Genomic DNA, 6170 nt, shown 5'->3' with positions numbered 1-6170 from the left:
AAAAAGTAAGAGAAAAATCGAAATTTCAATGCAACGTCCATTTCTGAAATAGACTGTAAAAGCACGCAAACTTCACCCTTGAATGCAAAGTAAAGGAAACCCCATCCTAAATCCTTACAAGTAAAAATTACAGTCAATAAATTCTGTTTTTGAATGATGTTACTCTCCGAAGTCTGTTGGAGAGTTGTGTCAAGTTGTCATTGGAAATGTTCACTGTATCAATCCGCGCAAGAAATGTGTTAAGGTAATAAAACCTCTTCATTTTTGCATGAAAACATTTATTAATTTGAAATCATACACAGTTTGAAGCATTATATGTACAGTCTAAATCTGTGAAAAGAAGTCGCTCTCCTAAATTTTTGTAAAATTCCAAACTTCTTTTTCTCGATTTATTGCAGCCGTTAGTCGCATTAACATAGAATGAAAAAAAAAATACATGCAAATTGATGGCTTTCCCTTTAAGATACATAATACAAAGAAAATCAACACTATTGAGTAGATATGAGAACATATTTCACTCGTGAAGTGGAAAATTTTGTGTTGTCAATCGTGATTTAAGCAACCCATGATAAGATATTGTTTCTACTCCATTTGTGAAATATTTACTTTTATCTCCTAAATACGTAGATATATATATATATATATATATATATATATATATATATATATATATATATATATATATATATATATATATATATATATATATATATATATATATATATCCAGCATCATCATCAGTAGTAGTGGTAGTAATAGTAGTAGTAGCAGCAGTATTTGTAGTAGTGGTTTCGATGGAAAGTCAGACTGAGCATGTAAATGGTGAGATCAAGACTCCTGTAACACTTCCATTTTCGCAAATAATAACAGCATTCATTCAGTAAAACCCAGCTAATAAGTATTTTATAGTGTGATCAGTACTTTGATATACAACATAATTAGCGAGCTCTGCACGGGATTCGGTGAGTATACACATACATATACGTTGAACGGTTAACCATACATACACGTGTTTTGTTTATACCGGTCATACGATTTGTTATAACTGTTTATTTTCTTATAGATCCTCTGTCGAAATCTGTTGGTCTGTTTGGAAACAGGAATGAAATGAAAAGAATATTGGAGACCTAATCGTGTAGGAGGGATCTCATGTTTCGTGGATTCGATGAAAGTCCTTTACGGGAACAAGAATAAAGTGAGGGTACCCGTTTAATCATTTAGAACTTGATGAGACAAATAGTCTGATTGAAAAAGCACACAGATTGAACAGTACGAATATCACAGTACCAATTGTTGGAAAAGTATCTTAATATAAATATAAAAATATGATTTTAAAGGAATTCAGACCACGAAGAAAGAAAGAAAAAAGAAAGAAAAAAGAAAGAAAGAAAGAAAGAAAGAAAGAAAGAAAGAAAGAAAGAAAGAAAGAAAAAAGAAAGAAAAAAGACAGAAAGAAAGAAAGAAAGACAGACAGAACTGAGCAAAATAATTACGTTGAAGAGACCGAGATGGATGATGATTGGCAAAGTCTAATGCAGATTTCAGACAAGGCAGAAAAAATCTACGTTTCTGGGATTTTGTATCGCGAGAGTGATGCGTGTTGGCAAAGAACTGAAAATGCATCTCATCCAATATATTGACAAAAGTAAGAAGGCTTTATAGAGATATAAGTTAATTGAGGAAGGAAGGATATATGAATGTGATGATGTGAACAAGTGCCTTGTTTAAGAACAATCATGATTAGAACAAATACCAGATAGAACACGTACCGACAAATCTATTTTTATTTTGTTTAAAAAAATTTCTTAAAGGTCCCATGCGTTTATTTTAGAACATACTCGGTTTTGAAGTCAGACTAAAATCTCAGTGACTGTTTTGGTTTCATTTCTATTTTCCATATGATTTGTCTATTATAAACATACGAAGGTACTATGGAAAACCAAATTACATCGAAGATTCCTGTACGCTACCTACGTAGAACTTATACGGTACAGAAACTAATCACTATCGTGATACAATTCTAAGGCATTGCAAAGTTTCTACTTTAAAAATTATTAATGGTTGAATAGGGAGAGATAATATAACTAGAATTTTTTCATGTATAAGCGATAGATCAGGCAGTGTGATAAAACTATATGTAATGTGTGAAGATTGGTTCCTTTTGAAATTGCGGATTTTAGTGTTGAAGAGAGGATGAAACATATACGTATGACACCTACATTTTAATGGATGGACAATCTTACTCACCTTAGTCAGCATTTTTAATTACTCTCAGATGACCAAATTATAATTATGGATATCTCTACAGTGAACCAGCTTCTCTGAGGTACTAATTATAGAACTACAGCCACGAATTAGAAGCTATTTCTCTTGCTATAATAAAGATGCCAAAATGTTCTCCATAAAAATAGGTCCAATGCAATGCATTCATTGGTATCACGAAATTGTTGGTTTCAGTACTTCCGAAAAGTTTTTGACCCTCTAGTGACCTAAAGTGACTATAGTATACAGGATGACATACCTGATTGTCTAATGCCTGAAAATGACAACAATATGAAGGATGATATACCTGATTGTCCAATGCCTGAAAATGACAACAATATGAAGGATGATACACCTGATTGTCCAATGCCTGAAAATGACAACAATATGAAGGATGATATACCTGATTGTCCAATGACTGAAAATGACAACAATATGAAGGATGATATACCTGATTGTCAATGCCTGAAAATGACAACAATATGAAGGATGATATACCTGATTGTCCAATGACTAAAAATGACAACAATATGAAGGATGATATACCTGATTGTCCAATGCCTGAAAATGACAACAATATGAAGGATGATATACCTCATTGTCCATTGCCTGAAAATGACAACAATATGAAGGATGATATACCTGATTGTTTAATAACTGAAACTGGCTATAATATAAGGATGATAGAATTGACTGTTCAATGCCTGAAAATGACTATAATATAAAGAATGATATAATTGATTGCCTATTGCATAAAAGTGACTATAATATTAAGAATAATACAATTGATTGTCCAGTGCCTGAAAATGACTATAATATAAAAGATGATATCCTTAGTTGTCCATTAACTAAAAATGACTATAAAATATAGGTTGATATCATTGCTTGTCCTACAACTAAATATCACTATGATATAAAGCATTATATAGTTGACTGTAAAATAAGTAAAACTATGGTTTGGTGAGCTATAAATATGTAAATAGTCGAAAGGCACTTTGACTGGACGGCATGATAGGGTCATTTTTATATATGCTGTTGATAGTTTTATTCAGCTCTTTGTAGCTCTCTTTAATAGAATATATCATATATGATAGATTTCCTGGATCTTGGTCGGTTGCAGATTTGTTCCTCTGTAAAGAGAAGAAATGCAAATGGTCCGAATAACTTCAGAGGTAACAGTATTTTGCCAGTTACGAGCAAACTGTATTATGATACATGTTATGATATCAATCAAGCATGTAGGTTTGTCGATTCTGACAACCTAAAGTTGGGAAGAATAACGATATATATATATATATATATATATATATATATATATATATATATATATATATATATATATATATATATATATATATATATATATATATATATATATATATATATATATATATATATATATATATATATATATATATATATGTGTGTGTGTGTGTGTGTGTGTGTGTGTGTGTGAGATTGAGGATTATTGGAATTATAGAAAACATTATTCAGACACAGATAACGTTTTCAACCTTCTCTAATAGCTACTCATCGTAAAAAAAAAAACTTGGAGAATGTTTAAATGCTTTTCGGCGACCTTTGAAAACGCTTTCAGTAGTATAGTCAGATCGGCTCTTAACCAAACTCTGAAGGTCTCAAAAATGAGAGAACAATATTAAGTATATTAAATCAATATATTATTGTCAAATCTTGAGGCTTACGTTACACGTAGGCTAATGTTTTGATATTTTCATATCTATTATCACCTATTTTACAATGCTATTTATATTTAATTTATATTCGTTGCTATGGATATTTGTATTTTTGACTTGATCTTGCCCAAAATCATGTTCATTTTCTACATGACCTGAATTATTGATTTTGGTTTTGAAAACCTGTTCATCTCAACCTGAGTCTAGAACTTTGGAAATTGGCGATGAAATGTCGTGTCTACCTGTTGTTTACGACGTTTTGCATTATAATTCTAGCAAGAGATCTTCAAATTATAACTAATGTTTTATCTTGTAAACATTTGGAACCTTCCAGAAGGAAATTTTCCTGTAGATAATAGCTTTCTTTAAGGAACGTTAATTGTGATTTGAGGTCATTTAGAGGACTATGCAATCTTGTTTATCTAGAAATTATTCCATAGTGCTGTAAGATCTGAGAAGAATCAGTTATATTATTATTTTGTCCCGTATTTCGTTTGCTTCTGAATTTATTTATTCAAATTATTTAATTTAATGTATTCTTCTCTGGAAATACAATGTGCTAAAAATAGCATGCTTGTAAATAGAGACTTAGATTCATATGAAATTTAAAAAAGAATATATTCTTGGATTGTATTATTGTAATCCAAATCAAGACAGTGATCACATCGCTACAAAACGGGCCACGACAGACAGATCAACACTTCCAGCATTGGAATATTTTGGAGAATACCAGTAAAGTTGATTCAGAACTTTAATTGATCGGACTTAAGTTAGAAATTCTAGGATCATTTGGAATTTATTTCTCAATACATTAAGTTATTTTTATATTATCACTTTGTCTTCAAGGGATATAAATTCTTTGATGAATTTGTTGAATTTTACAAAAGGTGTTGGTTCTTTCACTTTTATATTACTTACTTTTAGACCACAGGGTCCTAATAACATGTCACATTATTTAAAAGACCTAAAAGAACACTGACTAATGAATGCAACGGAATCTTTTCAATATGATCAAAGTGTTTATGTTTTTGTACACTGATGATTTTTTGATTTCGAGATTTAGGAAGTTACAAAATCAATCAACCACTTGAAATAAAATATTGTAATAATTGGAAGTTCAATATCGATGTAGGGAAAACAAAAATAATGGTTTTCGAATTTGCCAATATTTAGGAAGAGACGAACAGTGGTTCCTTGGTAATTGTAAATTTTAATATCCTGTTATGAATACATTGAGGTCATGTTTTCTCCATTCAGCTCTTGGTTTCTGTGGCAAAAGACACTGGTGGGAAAAGGTTCTAATGCACTGTTCGTTTTAAAAAAAAATCTATACCCTTAAAATCTGGTGACACTTTTTTTTAAAAGTGTTGATACTAAATGTGTCCATTTTATGGTTTTGTTGATAAACGTTGGGGATTTCATAAGGCACCCAATATTGAGAATAAGTATACTAATTTAATAAATATGCTCTAAAATTATACCGAACATCTCGAAATTGTTTTGAAGAAGAGAATTGGGTATTAGTATATGAAGGACTATTAAATATTAAAAATTTAAACTATATTGGACACATATTAGGACCATGCCTCGGGAAAGATTCACAAAATTAGCTGATGATATGCCGTTGAAATAGCTAGAAGAGAACAAAATTATCATGGACTAAAACTGTAGATTCTTGTTACTTTAGTATGGATTTGGTTAAGGAAAGTTCGACGTTCTTGGGACGGGTCACTGTTTTGGTTTGTTTTCATAATGGTGTTGTGACAACGATTTGCAAATATAACCGTCTGATGTAAATGCAGTTAATATACTTATGTGTTACAAACTGATCAAATGTCGACATTTTTAACATGAGACATATTTGACTATATTGATAATAAATATTAACGGTACCTAATATGCAGATTGTGAGGTTGTATACTGTATTTTGACAATATTAACAGAGATGCGCAAACTAAATATCATTTTAGACGACTTCAGTGCGTCCTTAAAATATTGAAATAAGTATCGTTTAGCCGGAGTCTGCTCCTTTATACCAGTTTTAATGCGTAAAAGATGAATATATGCGTCTGAGGTCAAATTTAAATAATGAATGCATCTTGAAATGCATATTGTGAAAATTGTGGAGATGCTGTAAAACCTTAAACACAAGTTTATTACAGTGTTTTAATGGTGGACAATAACGTCTTCTTTTCATGAATATTTCTGCTAACA

This window comes from Sinohyriopsis cumingii, chromosome 4 (genome assembly GCF_028554795.1).
Source record: "Sinohyriopsis cumingii isolate HCF-2022 chromosome 4, ASM2855479v2, whole genome shotgun sequence".
NCBI lineage: Eukaryota > Metazoa > Mollusca > Bivalvia > Unionida > Unionidae > Sinohyriopsis > Sinohyriopsis cumingii.
This window is presented reverse-complemented; position numbering follows the sequence as displayed.